The sequence below is a fragment of the Triturus cristatus genome, chromosome 1_1 (assembly GCF_964204655.1).
Source record: "Triturus cristatus chromosome 1_1, aTriCri1.1, whole genome shotgun sequence".
Classification (NCBI taxonomy): Eukaryota; Metazoa; Chordata; class Amphibia; order Caudata; family Salamandridae; genus Triturus; species Triturus cristatus.
In genome coordinates, this window is record NC_140579.1 from 850822463 (window position 1) to 850844498 (window position 22036).

Sequence of the window (22036 nt, forward strand, 5' to 3'; positions counted from 1 at the left end):
TTTCGTTAGCATCTCTGGAGAGGTGTGTTAGAACGTGTGCAAGTGCCATCGTCTATGGTGAATATATAATATAGGAGGAAGGAAAAGGAAAGTTGCAGGAAACATCGGTTTAGAAGTAACAGGTGACAAGTACAATAAGACATCACAATAAGACATCATTCCAAAGGGAAGTGAAAGAGTTATTTTTGGTAGTCCAGCAGTATAACAGATTGACTATTTTCATTTTTTTCTCATTCCTGTTTTTTTGGAGACTGGCATATATTTTTTTATTATTTTTTTTCGGAGTGGAAGAGTAGAAAATGAAAGAGCTGGTTACATTCAACATTTAATCTGTGTTATTATTTGTTTAACAAGTCTGGATACCCATGTGTTTTAAATAAGTGGTAGATTGTATATACAGTTTTTTTATTCAACAGGTTATTTCGATATGCAGAATGTAACGCAGCCTCTGTTCTTTTTAACAAGTCCAGGTGAACCTAGTGTTAAGTGGCAAAAATGGAAGAAGATTTGTACAAATTATGCGAGGGTTTGTGGCACAAACCTGAGTGCTGAACGTAAACATTCATTATTGCTGCATTGCCTTGAGGGTGAGGGTCAAGAGGTGTTAGAACACTTACCGGATCTAAGTGCTTCTGAACAAAGGAATCTGAATGAATAGGAAATATGTATTGTACAGTTAGACCGACATTATCTACCAAGGTTAAGTACGATAATGGAAAGGTATCATTTTGGGTTGAGGGGACAAAAAAAGGATGAATCTGTAGAAGAATTTGTTTCAGCTCTGAGGAAACTTGCATCTTCATGCAAATTTGGTCCTGCTGTGGAGGAGAGGATCAGGGATCAGTTCGTTTTGAAATATGCACATGATGATATCAGGAAGGAGCTCTGGTTGAAGGATCAACCTCCGTTAGAGGAAGTTATAACGATTGCTAAACAAGTTGAGCACATGATGAAGTGCGTCGACGAATTGAATGGGGAGAAGAGTAAAAGTACGGTAACTGAAACTAAGGTAGAAGAGGTGGTGTGTCAGGTTCAAAAGAAAGAAGTGAAGGGAAAAGATACGAGTCTCCCTATGACTAGCAATGTAGCTAACTCCTCTACTGGGGGTAAACCTGTGTGTTTTAGATGTAGTCGTTATGGACATTTTGCAAATTCACCTTATTGTCCTAGTCTGCGGGCCATTTGCAACATGCGTGGTCGGAAAGGACATTTTGCAAAATGTTGTAAAAGTAAAGGTAATAAGGATAACAGTCTGTCTACTAAACTTCAGCCTGAGGTAAAGGTGGTTGCTTTTCAGGTTGATGCAAGTAAGGGTGATCATCCATCTCATACAGTGGATATAGATGGGGTATCCCTTGATTTTAAATTTGACTCCTGTTCACATTTGACAATGATTGGGGATGATGTCTTCATGCAACATTTTGCCAACAAAGTAAAACTTCTTAGGAATGATCTCTCTCCTGTGGGCTATGGTGGGTTACCTATAAAAATGTCTGGTTACTTTGTAGCTACCATTGAACTCTGTGGGAGGATGATTGCTGGGAAAGTATATGTTGCTAAGCAGGGTGATTCTCTTATGGGCTGGCCTCACCAACGTTTACTTGGGGTGCGTTTAAACCCCAATGCCTCTCCACAGGTTCAGGTACAAACGGTTGGAGACTCTTCTCTCACTTTCTTGGAACAGTTTTCTGATATATTTAAGGACACTCTGGGTTGTCTTAAGGGATATAGACACCACATCAAGATAAAAAAAAGGGCAGTACCTGTTGTGGCTAAAGTAAGAAGGATCCCGTTAAATGAACAAGCCGGGGTACAGAAAGAAATAGATAAATTGGTGAAGGCAGGTATAATTGTACCGGTTGAGGCCACTGAATGGTTGGCTCCAATAGTTGTGGCCAAGAAGACCAGTGGCGAGATTCGCCTTTGCATTGACTTGCGAGCATTGAATAAAGAGGTCATTGTTGATAGGTTTCCGTTACCCAACATAGATGAGATAGTTTGTACATTGGGTGGTGCGAAGTACTTTTCTACTCTTGACTTGGCTTCCGCTTATCACCAGGTTGTATTAGATGACTCCTCTCAAGACCTAACTGCCTTTGTAACCCCTATGGGCACTTTTAAATTTTGTAGGATGCCATTTGGTCTCATTTCAGCGGCTTCGGTGTTTCAACGCATAATGTCGCACATTCTCATAGGTCTCACTGGGGTAAAATGTTATCAGGATGATCTTTTGATTTTTGGGAACACTTTTCATGAGCATAATGTTCGTGTGCTAGCTGTACTACGACGTCTAAGAGAAGCTGGGCTTACGCTTAGGAAAGACAAATGTAGATTTGGGTTGGAAGAAGTAAATTATCTAGGACATTGCATAACTGGGCATGGGGTTTTCCCTAAGAAGGAATTGGTGGACTCCAACATGAATATTTCTAGACCAGTCAACAAAGAAGAACTTCTATCTTTTCTTGGCATGGTAGTGTTTTACAGTAAGTTCATTCCAGACTATGCTAGTAAAACCCACAGTTTGAGAAAGCTTACTGTAAGGAATGCGATGTTTCTGTGGTCAAGTGAGTGTGAGAAGGAGTTCATCTCAATCAAGGAGGAACTAACTAAAGCGCCTGCTCTTCATGCATTTGTGCCTGGTGATCCTACTTTTATTATGACGGATGCTAGTGAAAAAGGGTTGGGTGCTGTGCTGCTTCAGAGAAAAAATGGTGTGGATTGTCTGATTGCCTGTGCCTCAAGGTGCCTCAGAGGGTCTGAAAGGAATTACTCGGTTATAGAGAAGGAGTCTCTAGCCATATTTTGGGCCTTAAGGAAGTTTAAAAACTTGGTTTGGGGAATGAAGGTCAATGTTTTGTCTGACCATAAGCAGTTAAAGGAGGTGTTTTCTAAGAAAGGTCTTGACTCTATTTCATCTAGAATAAAGAAATGGATTATTGCTCTTCAAGAATTTAATTTTGAAGTAGATTATATTCCAGGTGTTGTCAATAGATCGGCAGACTGTCTTTCTAGGTTGGTTGATCTCAGTGGGAGCAATGAGGATGACGTTGTTGCTGACAGCGAGGTCAGTAATGTATGTGAGATCACTGATGGTACTGTCACTCAGGATGATTGGAATATGGAGATCAACAAGGACGAAGAGATTAGAAGAGTAATTGAGATATTGGGAGAAAGTAAACGTTTGGAGAAACCATGGAGCTTGGTTTCTGATGAACTTTCAGTGGTAGATGGCATGCTTACTAGGGGCACAAAGTTGGTTCCGCCGTTGGGTATAAGAAAGAGGTTACTCAATTTTGCCCATGTTGGTCATCTTGGAATTGTCAGGACCAAAGAATTGTTGAGGTTGCAGTTTTGGTGGCCTGGCATGGATATGGAGATAGAGAGATTAGTTCGAGAATGTGCTGAGTGCTGTGCTAGTGACAAGATTTTGAAGACAAAACAAACCCCTATGGTGTGCAGGAAGTTAACTGATCATCCTTGGGACGAGGTTTCAATTGACATTATTGGTCCATTACATGGTGTATGTGATACTCCATATTTGATAGTGGTTTTGGATCTTTACTCTAGGTGGATAGAAGTAGGTGCTGTTAGAGAGGTGTCCACTGTATGTGTTATTAGATTCTTACAAGACATCTTCAAGAGAGAGAGTTTTCCTAACAGTATTCTTTCAGACAATGGACCACAGTTCACCTCGAATGAGTTTAAGAATTTTCTTGACAAGTGTGGCATACATCATAAAAGGTGTGCGATTTATCATCCTGAAACGAATGGGACAATTGAAAGGGTCAACAAGACTCTTAAGGAAAGTATTCAACTAGCGAGAGCTAGTGGTTTGAATTGGAAGGAATCACTCCAAGACAGAATCTTGGCTTACCGGGTGTCTCCCCATTCAACCACTGGGAGATCCCCCTCTGAACTTTTTTTTTTTTTAAGTTTAAGTTTATTGAGACCAGCAAGAAAATACAATGTACAATCAAAATCCGATCAGAAAACATAAATAATTATGATATAAACAATAAAGGATATTAAGCATATTGGTTACAATAAACACGGTAACCTAGAAAAAAGGAGAAAGAGGAAGAAAAGGGGGGGGGGGGGAAGCAATATGAATATCATTGGAAAGAGTTCAGAGCAATTAATGGCAATAAAAGAGGTAAAATGAAGCACTACATTGCATGTACTTTAAAACTCTAAAAAGAATATAGTGATATAATGGGAGGAGTACAGTATGCAAAAACAATAATAAATTATTCAAACAAAAGACAACGAAACTAAATCAGGGCGGTTTGCGGACATCATCTGACGTTCTCACAGTAGCAGTAATTGAAGTATTCGAAGGGGGGGAAGCAGATAAATATGTAGTGAGAGGGAGCCATAACAAATCCCTTTTAATTGCTAGTGATACAGGGGTAACATAATTAGTGTCAAGTCTGTGATGAAAACAGATGGCGTTCCACCAGGCTCTGTAAGTGACTTTATCCGCATGTTTCCAATTCAAGGTGATTAGATGCAAGGCTATAGCAATTAACAAATCAATTAACTGAAAATGTGACGGAGGTTGAGGCCATGAGGGGGATAAAGAACCGAGAAAAATATTTGAGAGGGAAAAGGGAACTTTAGTGTTAAATATTTTGTTAATTTGAGACCAAACTAAATGCCAAAATTTAGCAATGTTAGGACAATCAAATAACATGTGTTTTAAGTCAGCCTTTAAACATGAGCAGGACCAGCAGTGTGATAAAGTGGTGGAAGAGAAGGAAGCTAAGTGTGCGGGTGAATATAATGCACGCTGATATACAAAATAAAGAGTCTGAGTGGTATTGGCCGCCCGTGAAGTTTTATGAATCTTTAACCACAACTTATCCCACAAAGAGATAGACCAGGATTGTAATAAGTCCTTTTCCCATGCCAGCTCAGTCCTTGTTTTGCACCGCGGCGAAAGAGATAAAAGACCTTTGTAAAGGGAAGATGCAGAAGGGGAAGCGTTTAACAATGGAAACAATGTAGAGCAAGTTGTAGGAAAATTTGGAGAAGGTGGGAGTAATGAAAGATATTGGTGAAGAGAGGGAAGCAGAAGGTCATATTGCTTCTTACAGGAATTAGGAAGGGCAAAGTTAGATTTGAGGACTGAGAAGGATAAAGGTTTATTACCCATCAAAAGTTGAGAAATCCACTTCAAACCCTTGGAGTGCCATGCCTTCCAATAGAAAGCACGATTTTTAATACGTAGTAATTTATTATGCCAAATAGGTTGTTGAGAAAGTGAGTTAAGCGAGGGGTAGGAAGCTGGTAGGAGAGGAGTTAAGAGCTTTCGTGTATAAGAAATAACAGGATGACGCAAAGAAGAAGTGTGTGCAGAGAAAGCAAGGGATTCCATAAAGGCGAAGGGGGAAGTGAAAAACTTCTCGATGCTAAGCCAAATCGGAGGATAGGTAGGAGGGTCCAAGGAGAGCCATGAAGAGGCTTGTTTTAGGGAAAACGCATGATGATAAGATTTAAAGTCAGGAAACTTAAGCCCACCATTTGATTTATCTTTTTTGAGAGTAGATAAGGCTATCCGAGGGGGCTTACCTTTCCAGAGGAATTTTATTAAAGTGCGATCTAATCTCTTAAAGTAATAATCTGGGATATGTACAGGAATCATTGAGAGAGAATATAAAATAACGGGAGCAAGCATCATCTTAATAGAGTCTAATCTACCCCACCAAGAGAGAAAAAGAGGGTGCCACTTAGTAATAGAATCATTTAGCTTCTTAGCAATGTAATCAAAATTGTGTTTAAGAGTTTCGGAAATAGACGGGGAGAACCATAATCCTAAATATTTTAATTTGGAGGATTGCCAGGAAAAACCAGTATGAACAAAATAGTGTTTAAGACACAAAACATTGAGGGGTAAGACTTCACATTTATCACGATTTAGACGGTATCCTGAAAGTTTTGAAAACGCATCTACCTGGGAGAGGAAAGGAGGAAGAGAAGTATCGGGATTGGAGCAATATAAAAGAATATCATCTGCATAAACAGACATTTTGACTTGGCGGGAACCTAAATGGAATCCTGTAATTAGGGAATCCTGTCTAATTTTGGTGAGGAAAGGCTCTAACGCCACTACAAATAGAAGAGGGGATAGGGGGCAACCCTGCCGTACACCTCTTGAAAGAGAAAAATAATCGGAAACCTTACCATTAGCAAAAATAGATGCCTTGGGACCAGAATATAAGAGAGAAATCAAGGAAATTAATTTAGAGGGAAACCCTATCCACTGAAGAGCATGGAACATAAAGTCCCAACCAATCCTATCAAAAGCTTTCTCGGCGTCTAAAGCTATGGCAGCAAGCGGGTAATCTAAGGAAGAGGCCTTGCTAAGAATGTTAAAAAAGACTCTAGAATTATCAGAGGATAAACGACCTTTTACAAAGCCCGATTGCTCCGAACCAAGAAGCTCAGGTAAGATTGGGTCAATACGTAAGGCAAGAATTTTAGCAAAAATTTTATAATCCGTATTCACTAAAGATATCGGGCGATAATTTTTACAGAAAGAAGGATCTTTGCCTTCTTTGGGAATTAGGCAAATCATAGCATCCTGAAAGGTACCTTGAGACGCTCCGTTTGTGATAAAGGAAGTAAATAAAAGAAGAAGTTGTGGAAGAAGGAGTTTCGAAAAGTGTTCATAAAATTCAATGGTAAATCCGTCAGGGCCAGGGGTTTTCCCTCGCCTTAAAACCGATACGGCATGAGAAATTTCTGTCAATGTGATATCTAGCTGTAGTGAATCAAAATCAATATGTTGCGAGGGGGGAGAAGAGATGGATTGGAAGTAGGAAGAAAGATCAGATTGAAGAGGTTGGGCCTCAGGAGTGTAAAGAGTTTTATAAAAGGAGACAAACTCATTTAAGATATCTTCATCTTTGAGAAGAACGTCACCATTGGAATCCTTCAAAGATTCTATCCTAGTTCTATCCCGACGAGATTTTAGATAATTAGCCAATACTTTCCCCATTTTATTCTGACCTCCATAGTAACGAGCGCTACTCTTCAGAAGATAAGAAGAAGCCGCTTCCGTGGATGCTTTGTTGAAGGTGATTTTAGCAGTGATAAGATCTTTCAAAGAAGCTTCAGAGTACGAGTGGTAATAGGCGTATTCTAATTTTTTAATTTTGGCAAGCAATTGAGCCGAATGTTTCTCAAAAGCTTTTTTCTTCCGAGAAACAAAGTTAATAATAAAGCCTCTGGCAGCTGCCTTAAAAGAATCCCAAATCATAGCAGGAGAGGAATCATGAGTTGTGTTTATGGTGAAGAATTCCGAAGCAAAAGAACTGAACTGGCTGGAAAAATTAGGATCTACGAGCAATGAATTATTAAAACGCCAACGTCCAGCAAATGGGGTATAAGGAAGAAGATCAAAATCAACAGAAACCGGGGCATGGTCTGAAATTAAAATGGACCCTATTTCTGATTGAAGTACGTGTTGCGTTAAAGGTTTACTTAAAAAGAGGTAGTCAATACGAGATTGTGATTTGTGTGGGGGGGAGAAAAAGCTATATTCTCGAAGATCAGGGTGACACAGTCTCCAGATGTCAACTAAAGATTTTTGACGAATGGTGGAAGTAAATTGTGAGTGCATTTTGTTGTTTACAAATCTGACTGGGGAATTCCTATCTAAAATGGAATCACAAACTTGATTACAGTCACCCCCAAAAACAATATAATCGTCTTCAAGGGAGAGCAACTTATCAGAAATATGTAACCAAAAAACATTCTCAACTGAAACTGGAGCATAAACGTTAAAGAAAACCAATGGTATTTTGTCAATAAGTAATTTAACAATTAACCAACGACCTTCAGAATCAGTCTCTTGAGAAATCACCGATACATTAAACTTTTTATGAGTAAGAATAAGAACACCATTTTTCTTACCTAAAGCTGGAGAAGAAAACACATTGCCTACCCAACATCTTTTTAATTTAGATGCTTCAGCCTCAGAAAGGTGGGTTTCCTGAAGAAAAGCAACATCAGTTTTTAATTTTGCTAAATGGGATAAAACTCGTTGTCTTTTAATGGGATTGTTCAATCCTTTAACATTCCATGTGATAATTCTGAACTTGACTGGATGAGATTGAAGTCAAAAACCATGAACATACAATGCAATAAATAGAGTTGAGATTGAGAAGAGTAAAGAAGTGAGAACTCAGGAGTGTACGAAGAAGAAGATAAGAGAGGAAAAGATTGAAAACAATAATATTAAGAAATTCGATAAGGGAGAAGAAACATAAGCAAGGAGTATGAATTTGCGAATGATCAAAGAAAGGAAGAAGAGGATAGAATGAGGGAGGCGTAGGTGGGAAGAAAAGAAAGGGAAAAAAGAAAAAGAAAAAGAGGAAAAGAGGAACAATGGCAGAAAACAGCAAAAAAGGCATAAAAAGAGAATGTGAACAGGAGACATACTTACATGAAGAAGATCCAAGAGAACAAGGGGGGAGGGGAGAAGCCACACGAGACAGGCAGCCCATCCAGGTTGACCAGACGGAGGACGAGGGGGAGAACGCCAATAATATAGGATATCTACGGATGCGAGAGAGAACAAAAACAAAAACATAAAAACTATTTAGCACAATAAGTGATGAAAAATAGGAGATTTAAAACAGAACAAAACGATTAGGTACCAACTCAAACTAAGAAGACCATCCAAGCTAGGAAAGAACACCAAAGAATACATGAAGAACGATAATGAAGAGAAGCAGTGAATGAAAGAACCATAAGAAAAATCATCAGAACATCAAGTAACATTTGAAGACAAGGGTCCCGAAGCTTCCATGGTCTCCGTCTTGTGAAAGTTTATGAAACTCTGTAACTGCTGCGGGTCTTCATAGGATGTCGTCTTATTATTGAACGTGACCTTAAAGAGGCAGGGGTGAAAAAGACCATAACGCGCTCCCATGGCACGAAGAGTAGGTCTCATATCAAGAAAGGCCTTACGTCTGTTAGCTGTAGACTTGGCATAATCTTGAGCAAAAAACAAAGTGGCACCGGACCAGGTGACTCGCTGAGAGGATTTAGCCGCTGACAAAACCTTTAGCAAATCCGTGTACTCCAAAAAGTACAAAATGACACCTCTCGGCCAGTGTGAAGAAGATGCATTCGATGGGAGACGTCCCAACCTATGGGCTCGTTGAATGTTGAGAGCAGTGCCTTCCGGCATATGGAGAATCTTGGGTAGAAAAGTTTTAAAGAAGGTAGGAGGATCCGACCCCTCCGATCCCTCCACCAGACCATAGATACGCAGATTGTTCCGCCTATTATGATTTTCAAGATCCTCGACTTGGCGTTGGAGGGCAGATACTTGAGATTGAAGGTGAGATACATTGGTGTTAGTGTCTGTAAAAGAAGACATATGACTTTCAACTGCAGTAATTCGTGAGTCAAGTTGAGCCCAAGTGTCAGTGAGAACTTGTAGTTTATTATTTGTTTCCTCCATAAAGGGACGAAGGGCCCTAATCTCTTCCAGTAGAGTCTCCATGGAAACAGGCGAGGTCGATTTAGGAGGAGAAGGCGGGTTATGCTTTAAACGCTTGGTGACAGACTTCACAGCCGGCACTGGTGAGGGAGAGGGATCCATATTCCCCGCGGGGTCTTGCGATAATAACAAAGAATCCTCTAGTTTGGAGAAGGCAGTAAAAACTCTTGAATTTTTGATGAGGGTATGCTTAGGCGTAGGGTGTTTAGCAAGAGAGCCTTTCGTTCTCCCCATAGGAGGCAAGTCCAACAGTCTAAGTGAGAGGGGCAGAGACGTGGTCCAGAAGTAGAGTAGCACTAGTTAAATGTTTAACATCACTGTCAGATCCAGCAAGTATCAAGCAAACCTGGCGGGCCTCACCGAAGCGCGTGCTCAAGTGGAATTGAAGAATTAGTCACTGAATTGACGTATCCGAAAAAATGAGGCAGTTCCATAAAACTATTTCAATATCCAAAACGAAAATACTCGTCAAGAATAATCATGAGTGAAGAAGAACTGTCTTATTTGAGGAGAACAGCACAGGAAAACACTCTCGTGAGGTGCATGCATAAAATGGCGGCTGATTCGGTGGAGAAAACGCTGCACAAACTACGCACCTTCCGTATTTTCCAGGGATGCATCATTGAGTTTATCAAAAGTTGGTGAAAAAAATGAAGAAAAAGCCAGAGATAATCAGCAATAATAACCAAGGGGGGCAAAAAACCACTTTTGCAGCATGTTTCTTCAAGCCATTAGCTTACATTCTCCTCAGACGAAAAAACAAAATGGCGGCCGTTCCGAAAACGGGACTGCCGAGGGAATTAAAGAGGATTAAATGCAGCTTACTGACACAGCGACTGCAAATTTCGGCGCTCCGGATGTTCAGACAGCTTGTCCTCCCTTTGTGGCATCCTCGCACTCGCAGTTACGTGAGAAAAAATCGGCGTTATCCTCCCGACCCCGGGAGCGTCAGGGAAAAGCCGCCATCTTCGTAAGGCGTTAACCACGCCCCCCCCCCCCCTCTGAACTTTTTAAAGGGAGAATTCCCAATATTTTATTATGTCCCGGTTGGATGCAATTGAACAAGGGCTTTGTCGATAATCACATAGGAAATTGGAGGGACAGAGAAATAGAGAAACAGTCTTTGAGGAAATCTTATGTTGATGAAAAGAAGTGCGCCCAGTTTCAAGTGGTGAAGGTTGGAGATTTGGTTAAGATAAAAGCTCCTGTGGGGTGCCAACCTTGGTCAAAATATACCAATGTAAGACCTGTGATTAAAGTATTCAATAATGCTGTAAAGACAAGTGATGGGAGGATTTGGAACAAGAGTCGTATCGTAGTGGTAAATCCTGTTGCTTCTTTCGGTCAAGCGGGTAGCAACAGATTAAGCTCAGGTTCCAAGTTCTCTGATTGCTCGTCTTCTTTTTCTGACCTGCCTGGTGTCTCGGGTGGTGTTAGAGAAAGGAGTCAAAGAGTACGCAGACTTCCTGTGTACATGAAGGATTATGTTAGGTCGTAAGTCAGTTAAGGTAGGGTGTTATGTTCATCCTAGTCATATGTTGCATGGCAAGTTCATGCGGTGATGTTCTGCTGTTTTTTATTTCGCAAGTTATTTCTCTTCACTATGTTATTGTTTGCAATTTACTGTTTTCTGTTGTTGAGGGGGAGGATGTGTGGTAATATGCTGTACATTATTCTGACTTGTGATGCTAGGAGGTCAGAATGATGTGGTTGTTCTATGTGAGAATTAGAAGGGCGCTGACGTGGGGATTCTGAAAGAGGGAGTTGGGAGATAACTGTTGGTGGATGAGGTGCCAATAAACTCACCTTTCTAATGTGCTGCGTGGATCCTGTTTATTCAAGTACCGAAGAACACTACAGGAGAATTACATGTTGTCCTACTCTTCAATGAGAACTGCACACCTAGCATTGCACCTGTAGTAAAGAATGCTTTTTTACTGGGAGAGTTGGAAGGGTGAAATTTGAAAATCATATAAGAACCAATGAATCCTGAGCAAGTGCTTTTCTTTTAAGAAAGAATGTATGCAGATCTTTTATTGGGTCTGGTGGGAGTGGGAACAAAAGTTTCTGGAGATGCTCACTAACAAGTTGGGTAAACTGAAAGGTTTAACAATATACAAATGAAGTCATGCGTACAAAGTCAATACAAAATGAGAGTGAATACCATTCACTCTAAGGGTGGACTTGAAAAAGAATTGGACAATCTATGTAAGTAGGATATCATTGAACCCATAGAGAGATCAGAATGGTGTCGGCAGAAGACCTAGTCCATAAGGCCAATATGTCTACTAGGTCCCTTAGGGTGTGTGTGGATCTCAGACATTTAAATTTGAGAATTTGGGTTCACTTTAACTTCTTGTGAAATATTACTGCAATGTGGGCTTTACTTATGGATGTCAAAGTATTTATGAAAAGGCTTCTGTCTATTGCCAAATAATGCCGCATAGTGATACCAGGCATTTGACATCTTCTAGCAGCGCTGCTCATGTAGTTAAACTCAAAAAAGAGTCGTTTGGTCAGAGCAACTTCTAACTTTACAGCGCTGGAGAATAAAGATCAACTGTGTGCTGTCCTTGGGGTGCTGGAATTTTATTCCCTTTTTTATTTCTAAGTGCTCTGAATAGACACATAATTTGTGTATGTTTCTCAAAAAGAGCTAGAAGTTTGTTTGGGATAAGGAATGTAAGGAGGAATTCCAAAAAGTTAAGATGGAAATTGGGTATTTAATTCCAGTTAAACCATATCCACCACTCAAATTACTTTCATATCTTCACTATACTAATTCACCACTAATCCTTTCTGGGTTCTGAAGTAGCGTGTTACGCGCTGAAAAAGCGCTTTAACACCCCATCAAGGGCAGCAAGTGCTATATAAATGCAATCCTTTTTCCCTCTTCTATCCCTCCACTATCCTTCTCAAATCCAAATAACTGACTAACATATCCACCACTCAAATTACTTTCATATTTTCACTATACTAATTCACCACTAATCCTTTATGGGTTCCGGAGTAGCGTACTACTCGCCGAAAAAGCACGTTGGCGCGTCGTCAAGGGTAGTAAGCGCTATATAAATGCAATTACAATACAATACACTTTGATAGCTGTAATCTAACCATAGCTGTTACGGATGCCAGTTTGCATGGCTTGGATGCAGTATCATTGCAAAACTGAAAATGTAAGAGTGAGGTAGTAACTTTTCCCTTACAGAGCTTACATCAGGCTACGGCCGCCTTCTTTGTCATTGAGTGTGAGGCATTAGCATTTTGGTGGGTAGTTAATCACTTTGGAACTTATTTAAGGGGCACAGAGTTCAGAATCTGCACAGACTTCAAACCGCTTGTGGACCTGTTTATGACCAATGGTGGTGGAAAAGCTACTCCCAGGATTGCCAAATGGCAATTAAAGTTATAGGGAATTTGTTACCATGTCTAGGATATACCTGACACTAGAAATGTTTCTGTTGACTTCTTGTCAAAGCTGCCACTGCAGGACAGTGGTGAGTTGCATGAGGATCCAGGAAAGGAGGATTGTATGGTCAGTGCCCTAACTACTATCATGCAGGCAATGTGCTATTTATTGAATCTGAGCAGAAAGAGGCCATCATTGGTTATTCTTCTTTTTAAAAAGTCTTAGAGTGCTTGCGAGTTGGTTGGCCACGAACGAAGGGGCTCAGTGATGAGATTGGTATGTATCATCACACTGCTTACAAATGATCAGAGGCCAATGGCCATATCAGAAGATTGGATTTGTTAGTGGTCACAAAGAAACTGCGAAAAGAAAGTTGTGAAGTACATGGATGAAGGCATATTGGAATGGGAGCTATGATGTGCAGATTTAGAGATAGCTTCTGGTGGCCTGGGCTTGCTAAAGGTGTTGAAAAGCATGTAAGACAGTACACAGCACAGCACATGCAATTAGTAATAAATCTCAAGTCATAGTTCCAAGCCCCTTAGATTCGCATAATGTTCCAGCTAAGGCTTGGTCATTTTTGGGTGTAGACATCATAGGACCTCTAAATGCATTACATTGAGTTTTGAGGTAGGGAAATGTGGTCACAAATGATTATTCACACTGATTGGAGAGCACATTTGTGAACAGTGTTAATAGTGGGAAGATGACTGAATGTTTTGAGGATCTCTTTGCAAAGACAATGGTACCTGGTTTGTTTCAGGTGAGTTTCTGGATTTTCTTAAGGCCACAGTTATCCCTACATACATTTTTCACCATAGAAGTAACAGATTGGTGGAGAGATGTCATAGGGGGATAAAAAAGGTCATCAAATGTTTATGCCATACCATCTGGACCGGGTGCATGAGTTGAAGAACCTTCTGTGGGCGATACATTCCACACCCAACGCGAACAGAGGTGGTTCACCATTTGTTCTCTTCAGGGTCAGGGTGTCAGGATCCAAGTTGAATAAGTCATGGATAGAAAAAAAAAAGGATTTGCCAAGTAAGAACTTTCGAGCAGTTGGAGGTAAAGGAGTCACTCTCAGATGGATGGAATACGGGGATATGCGAGGCTCGTTTCTGAATGTCACAGTGAGTGACCTATAAGAGTGACATTACCAGGCATTGCAGCCAAGAGGTGTACCAGGTTCTTACATCCCAGGATGGTGTTGGAAGTGATCGACTGTGTGATCAGATGGATGATGGCAAACAGTGGAATAATGATTATTTATGTATTATTTCACTGGAAGTGTTTGGAGAAGTGTTGAAGAGACTGAGAACTTGAACTGCAGAAAAAAACTACTCCACCTGCATTTTCTGGTAGATCATAAAAATTGGGCCGCTGTACCAGATACACTTGACAGTTCATGTGTCAGAGGTCAGACGGAAAGACTTATTGACCTATTAGATGTAAGCGTCCTATATATGGCAGCTGTTGGTGGGTGTGTGTTCAGCTGTAATGATGTTCAGTGCTTGAAATGGAAAAATAGAAGTGCAGGTACTCTGTTCCAGAGTACCTGCCTGTTTGCAAGAAGTGCCGGTACTCTCCAATTATAAGTATTACGTCTCTCTTAAGAAGTGCCGGTACTGTCCCTCTCAAAATAAAAAAGTGTCAGTACTCAATACCGGGCAGTACCAGCCCATTTAAGCACTGGTGATGTTTGCAGTTAGGATATTGTCCTTTGTTGGTCTCTTTGTTATATTAAGGGGAAGATGTTTTGAGTTTTGAGAGATGTATCTCGTTGTGTGGATGTACGGTTACTCTGGGAATCCTTCGGTGGCTGGGACATTGCTATGTGCCAACTGGAATGTGTGGGCTCACATCCTGTCAAGGTGCTGTTGTGCCCATGACCCACTAGCTGTGCACTAATGCGTTTCAATAAACACTTCCGTTGTACGTATCTTTGAAGCTTCTTTCCACTCTATGACACTGTGTTCCCACAATGACCTTCTTCGATGGAAGCTGTTTAAAACAGAGGCAGGTGTCAGTGACCAGCATGCTTGTCATGCAGCCAAAAAACATTGATTTCTGCACATAAAAGAAGGGGAGCTTTTTTCTTTTCTACGAATGTGAGTGATGCAGTGCTTGCTAGAGCATATAGTATCAACAAGAGAGCGAGGGATAGTCACTCTTGTTCCCCCTAAAGAGTATACTAGAAAACAACAAAAGAGTGACTGCAACATTTCCTGGGGAAACTTAGAAAATAGAACAGCACAAGGAAAAACGTAATTCTTTAAAAGAACCCTCACTCACCAACCTAGTTGGTGACATGCTTCATCATTGGGTTCCCACCAGAGAGGCCGAGTGCCTCCCTGGTGTGCTACGATGCCTGAGTTACAGTGGAACAGGTTTTTTGTGCAGGGATGTGAGTGTGATAAGTGGTGCAAGTTTTAAAAAGGTGGCCGATTTTATCCAGAACTCATAGTGGAAAACCAGCGACCGTTAAAAACAGTTTCCCCAGAAAATTTAGCAGTCACTCTTTTGTTGTTTTCTAATATACTTTTAAGGGGGAACAAGAGTGACTATCCCTCTCTCTCTTGTTGATACTATATATTCAGCAGCGCACAACTGTGTGAGCATTACCTTCTCTGTCTTGCTCAATACAGTGACTCCCTCACCATTAGCATGGAAAACTTAGGCCTCTCATACTCAAATGAGGAGGTGGATGCCCTTTTGGCAGACCCTTCACTTTTCTCAGACCCCTCTATTGCCCAAACAATATCACAGACAACAGAGTGGGACAAACTCACAGAACAGAAAAGAAGCTGTATCCGAACTATCTTACACGGCACGATACTCACAGAGTACTTAAGGAACAATGTGGCACGAAAGGCCTTTTTGGTGACTAATGCTCCACGCATTTTTTTAGAATCAATCACTTTTATTGAGTGATACACCTGCAAAATACACAGCTCAACTGCCTACATCCTGCGGCCGGCAGAGCAAATCCAGATAGACCATACACAGCGCATGGGTCTACAGCCCGGAGGGCGACCCGCAAGAAGCTGATGGAGCACAGTCCAGGCCCGTCAGGCAATTGCTCATTTATCACATTTATCTGAAAAGTTCAAAAACAAAACAGAGAAACACCCTCCCCAACCCTCCCCACCCTCTCCGCATCAGTCATTTCCCTCTACCCCGAGGACCTGAGATTCACCAGTCTGAGTCAAAGAAGTGTCAAGCCTCCCCAGCGGCCCCTACCGGTTCCAAAGGGATAAGCTGAAGGATCTGCAAATATTTGGAGCACGTAACTTCTCGCAACTCCTTCGACAGAAGCCGCAAGAAAGGGCCCCAGAGCTTCACATAGTCCGAGCCCCTCCCATCCAGCCTGAGCGATAGACGTTACATTGCGAGCAGATGCCAGAGTCTCCGGAGCCAGTCTCGCGAGTCTGGCACAGCCGGAGAGCCCCACTGCGCCAACAGAACCTGCCGCGCTGCGAGCAACGCCAACGCAAGCTGCCTACCCCTCAGTGTGCACAGGGGAAAGGACTTGGAATGAGGGAGGCCCAACAGTGTGTGCACAGGTTCCCGCGGCAGCCTGATCTGAAATGCTTCATCAAGATCGTCCAAGACCGCCGCCCAATACTGCACCAGCTTTGGGCATCGCCACAACAAGTGTACGAGAGTGCCAGGGTGTCCACACCCCCGCCAGCAGAGACCAGATTTAGTAGGGTCCCAAGACTGAATGCGCGCTGGGGTATAATACCAGTATGCCGCCACCTTATAGGCAGATTCTGCCCCTGCCGTGTCTGACGCTGTGTGGTGAGCGCGGTAGAAAACATGCTCCCATTCCTTGCTCGTTAACGGACGCCCCAACTCAGTCTACCAACGCACCTGCGCCCTTGACCGCTGCTGTCTAGGACACGCCATTATCATTGCATATAGTTCCGAAATGAGCTTCCGGTCATCTTTCTTATAAACCAACCAGCGCTCAGAAGCGGTCAGGGGCTGGGACATCAAAGCGAAGTTGGAGGGGAGGGTCACCCAATGTACCAGCTGCGCATAGTGGTAGACGTCAGTGCTCTGCAAGTCAAAATAGTCTTTGCGCAGTTGGGCGAACGGGATCACTCCATCCTGTTCCAAAAGGGAGCCCACCCTCTTACACCCCTCCTCTCGGCAGCGCTGGAAAACAGGGGATGCACATCCCGGCGGAAAGTCGGGGTTGTCCACGATAGGGGTCATAGGGGAGGGGAACGTGGTCTATTCCTTAGAGCTTACTAACTGATCCCACGCTTTAAGAGTCGGGGTGGTCACCGGGGATGAATAGAGGCCCCACGCCCTATGCTTCCGCAGAAGCCAAAGCTCACGCCAAATATTACACCCAGCGACCGTCTGATCCATGAAAAGCCAGTGCTTGCTGGACGTAGGCCGGTTACACTCCGTGATATATCGGAGACAAGAGGCCTGATAATACGCCCGTATGAGCGGAAAACCCAGCCCTCCGGCAGCTTTCGGCAAAGTAACAATCGGCAAGGCGAGTCTCGGCCTCCTATTATGCCACAAGTACTTATTAAACAGGTCCTGTAACTTGAGGAGGGTACCTGGCGGCGGCTGCGCCGGAAGCATCTGGAACAAATAAAGGACCCTCGGCAGCACGGTCATCTTTACCGCCGCCAGCCGCCCATACCAGGCCAGGCCAAGGCGAGACCATTCAGATAGCGACTTAGTGGTTTGCTCCACCAACAGCTTGTAATTAAGGTGGGCAGTCTGAGCAACGGAAAGGGTCAAGCGGATACCCAGGTAGGAAATGTCAGAGTGCACCCACTGGAAGGCAAAGTCCCGCTGCAAATCATCGATCTCATCTTCAGGGATAGAAAGATTAAGCACCAGCAATTTGGAAAAGTTGACTTTAAATCCTGCCCCTAAGTCAAAAGCATGAAGCTCTCGCGTCAGATACCGCAGGGTGGTATGCGGATGAGTGAGGGAGAGGATACCATCGTCCGCGTAAAGACTCATTTTTTTAACGTCGGCACCGAACTTAATACCCTCAATATCCGGGTTTGAGCGTATGCGCTGAGCAAAGGGCTCCATATAGAGCGCAAATAATAGCGGCGACAGGAGGTATTCCTGCCTCGTCCCTCTAGAGATGGGGAAGAGGGAAGACAGGCACCCGTTCACCCTCACCGACGCCCTTGGAGCGACATAGAGACAATGCACCCAGCAAAGAAAGTGCTCTCCGAAACCAAAAGCGCGCAGAACAGCAAACATGTAGTGCCAGTCCACCCGATCAAAGGCCTTCTCGGCGTCTATGGAAAGGAGACAAGCTTGGGTCCGAGATCAGTGAACCAGGTCAATAAGATGAAGGATACGCTTGGTGTTGTCTCCGCCCTGCCGCGTGGGAATAAAACATGATTGATCCGGATCTATGAGGCCATCCATCAGCGGGCTGAGACGCGCCGCCAGAATACTCGCGAACAATTTAGCGTCAATATTTAGGAGGGAGATTGGCCTGTACGAGCCACAATCCTTTGGATCCTTTCCAGGTTTAAGAATGACCGTAATCGCATCTTCCGTCATAGTGGGAGTCACCTCCCCGTCTCCAGAAAAGAGTTAAAAAGATGTGTTAAAAGTGGAGCTAGCTCGGCACAGAAGGTCTTAAAAAACAAAGCGGTGAAACCGTCTGGGCCGGGTGATTTGGCAACCTTAAGACGGGCTATCGCCGATATGACTTCCTCAATCCAGATGTCGGACTCCAACGAGTCCGCTGAGGAGGCAAACAGCGGCTCAATATGGCAGGAGGCAAGGTAAGCCTCTTGTTCCACAGACCCAGTCTCCTCCCTAGTATACAAGCGCTGATAAAAATGATGAAAAGAGTCGACAATAAGGGCGTCTGTGGTCTGCTTCACCGCCTGGGAGTCCCGAATGGAGTGAATCGCAGTTCGCTGCAAGGACGCCTGGAGCCTATGGGCCAGCAAACGCCCCCCTTTATCCCCGCTATGATAAAACTTATGTCGCAGCCGCAAAAGCGCATACTCGGCCCTGCCGAGGTCCAGATGTTTCAGCATGCGCCGTTTCATTTCAAGCTCTCTCCACACCCTAGGCGCTCCGGTGCGCTTATGGATGACCTCCAGGGCTCCCACCTCTCGCTCCAACTCCACCCTCTTATCCCGAAGCAGACGCGCAAACGCAGCCGTCAGCGCTATGAACTCACCCCGGACCACCAGCTTGAGGGCCTTCCAAACCGCCGCTAAAGGCGGATTCCCTTGGTCATTAACAGCCAGGTAAGCCACAATCGTGTCCCGTATGCGAGTAACCACGGATTCCGAGCTAAGCAGAGAATCGCGCAGGCGCCATCTGGAAGAAGGGGGGCGCGCCGCTGGAGAGCTGAGCTGCACCGAGATGAGGGCATGGTCGAACAGGGAACGGGGAGTGATAACCGCATCCGCCAGGCAGGGCAAAAGGGAGGTGGAGGCAAAGAAATGGTCAAGGCGGGCGTAAGTTTTATGCGCTGCCGAGTAGAAAGTATAATCACGCTCAGTAAGATGCTGTACGCGCCAAACATCATGCAGACCGCCATCACTCAACCATTGTCTCCCCCCCCCTGCGAGAGAGCACCCGTCTGATGTGACCACTGCTCCGACCTATCCATGTACGCATCCATTACCACATTTAGGTCCCCTCCCACTAAGATCATGGTATCTGGTGAAGCCAATACCTCGGAAAAGGCCGTCTTTATAAAGAGTTCCTGATGGACATTCGGGGCGCACAGCGATCCTACAGTGAAGCACATGTCCCCCCATTGCATGCGAAGCGCCAGGAGCCTCCCCTTAATCTTACCAACCTGGGAAAGAATCTTACAGTGAGCACGCGCACTGAAAAGAACTGCTACCCCATGTTTTTTAGCCGCGCCAGAAGACCACACCTGCAAGGGGAAACGCCGATCCCTCATCCGCTTAGGGTCTTTAGAGAGAAGATGAGTCTCCTGCAACAAACACATGTCGCCCCCGGCTCCCTGCAGGAGGGACAGGATAGCGGAGCGCTTAACTGGGTTATTTAAGCCCCTAACATTCAGACTCACTATTTTGAGACTCCTACCCATGGAGGTCAAGGGGGGAGCAGCCAGGGTTCGAGCACAAGACCCCAAAGCAAAGAGGCAAGCCTACAGGCAGTAACTCTGAGACAGACATTTCCCAAACCCCAGAGAGGACTGATGCGGAGCCCCAACGCATTCCCAAAAACAACCCTTTCCCCCCACCCCGCACCCCCAAACCCAGAAAAGAATACCCCGAACATAGAAGAAACACTCCAAAACATAGGGCCCCAAGGCTCGGAGAGAAGACAACAGTCTGTCATACGAAACAAACAATATGGGGAACGTGGCACTGGAAGAAATGACATCTCAGCACTAAGGGCACCATCCATCCAACCCCCGAAGGGCAGTGGATGACAATAACCCCCAACCAGAGACCTCTCCTCTCCGGCGCCGCAAGAAAAAAAGTCCCCTGATGCCCACTGTAGAAGGTTCATGGAGCGCCGTTGCTGTCCGTCACCTGTGCCACTGAAGTAACCGCCGCCTCTCGTTCCAGATGGCTAGTGGACACATCAGGCACCGAGGGCCGATGGGAACGCCCGACTCGCTGCCAGCCATCCGAGCATCGACGCCATCTTGAGGGAGCCCCCGCCACCCCAGCCGGGGAGGGGGGCCGCTCCAAACCCAAATCCTCATAAGCTGCGGCCAGAGAGCGGAGCTGATGTAGTGTACCCTGATGTTTAAAGATAAGGCGGAATGGGTGACCCCACAAATAGGGGATGCCATTCTCCCGAAGGTGAGTAGTAATGGGCTTAAACTCCCTGCGTTTCACCAGGGTAGAAGCAGCTAAGTCTTGAAAGAGGGCCGGCTGGTGGCCCCAAAACAGCACCGGGCTGAGATCACGGGCTTTGCGCAGAATTTGCTCCTTAAGCTGGAAATCGTGCAGGCACACCAATATGTCTGGTGGTGGAGCTTTCGGACCCCTCGGCAAGCCAACACGGTGCACACGATCCATCTGGATTCCCCGCTCCTCTCCCTCCCCAAGAATCTGCCGGAAAAGCTGAAGAACGTAGTCCCGAAGATCGTCCCCCTCCCCTTTCCATGACACCGCACAAATTCTAATGTTATTCCGTCGGGACCGGTTTTCCAGGTCCTCGGCGTGGGCTTGCAAGTCAAGATTCTGCTCCCTGAGATGGAGGACATCCTGCTGGAGCTGATGCATATCATCTTCACTCCCCAAATCATGCTCTTCTACAGTGGCAACGCGGTCCCCAAGGGCGTCCACATCGCGCTGCACTTCACGTAGGTCCGAGGAGAGCTGGGAACGGAGCTCCAGAATGTCCTCTTTGATGGCGGAGAATAAGTCGAGCATAAACGCCTTAGTGGCAGGCTGGTCGCTATCCTCCGGCGGCTGCAAAAGGGGAACCAACTGGGACGAGGACTGCCCAGCGGCTTCTGCAGGACATCTCGCTGAGTCTTATCCCGTCTCGCCCTGGAGGAGGACATGGCAGCAAAACAGGCCCTCCACCCAGCAACCAAAACAGCAAGGCCCACAAGATCGTAGAGTCAGGGTGGCACACCAACACCACCAAGGCTCGTCCCTAGAACGTAGGAGGACAGCCAGCCCCCTCGCCGACCACCGATGTACGGTCCGAGTGTCTCCTCCACCCAAACAGCCAGTACCTCTCAACCGCAGGGCAGTGGGCCTCACCAATGGCCCCTCACATAAGAGCACCAGCAAGAAAGCACCGCCTGCCGATCTGCGAGCCGAAAAGCAGGCTCAGGAGCCAACACCACTGGCCTCCCGAGCCTGCAGCCAGCCAGCGGCCCCACCGATACTCAAGTAGAGGTAGGGGCAACCACCCAGTCACAGCGCACCTCCGCACGGCGGCACACACAGCCGAGGGGAAGCGCGGAGCATCACCTCCAGCAGCAGGCCACAAGGTCCCCCAGTCAGGCCTCACACACACCCCAGCAGCGCCGATCCCGCTGTCCGCCGAAGTGCGGAACGAGCCATACCCCGCTGTGACAAACACTCACCGTGAACTTTCTGGGTGCAGCAGTCGAAGAGGGCGTGGAGCCCCGCCGCAGCAGCACCAGT

The 22036-nt window shown here is 44.9% G+C and overlaps 1 long non-coding RNA gene across 1 annotated transcript in view; it reads right to left on the minus strand.

Moving 5' to 3' along the window:
• LOC146871186 (uncharacterized) overlaps nt 1-22036 on the minus strand; it is a 138388-nt gene that overhangs the window by 25724 nt on the left and 90628 nt on the right. Inside the window, exons 3-4 of the long non-coding RNA XR_014980729.1 lie at nt 8450-8562; nt 7918-7996 (exon numbers count right to left, since the gene is read on the minus strand). This is a non-coding gene — a long non-coding RNA (uncharacterized LOC146871186). The remainder of the gene's footprint in view (nt 1-7917; nt 7997-8449; nt 8563-22036) is intronic.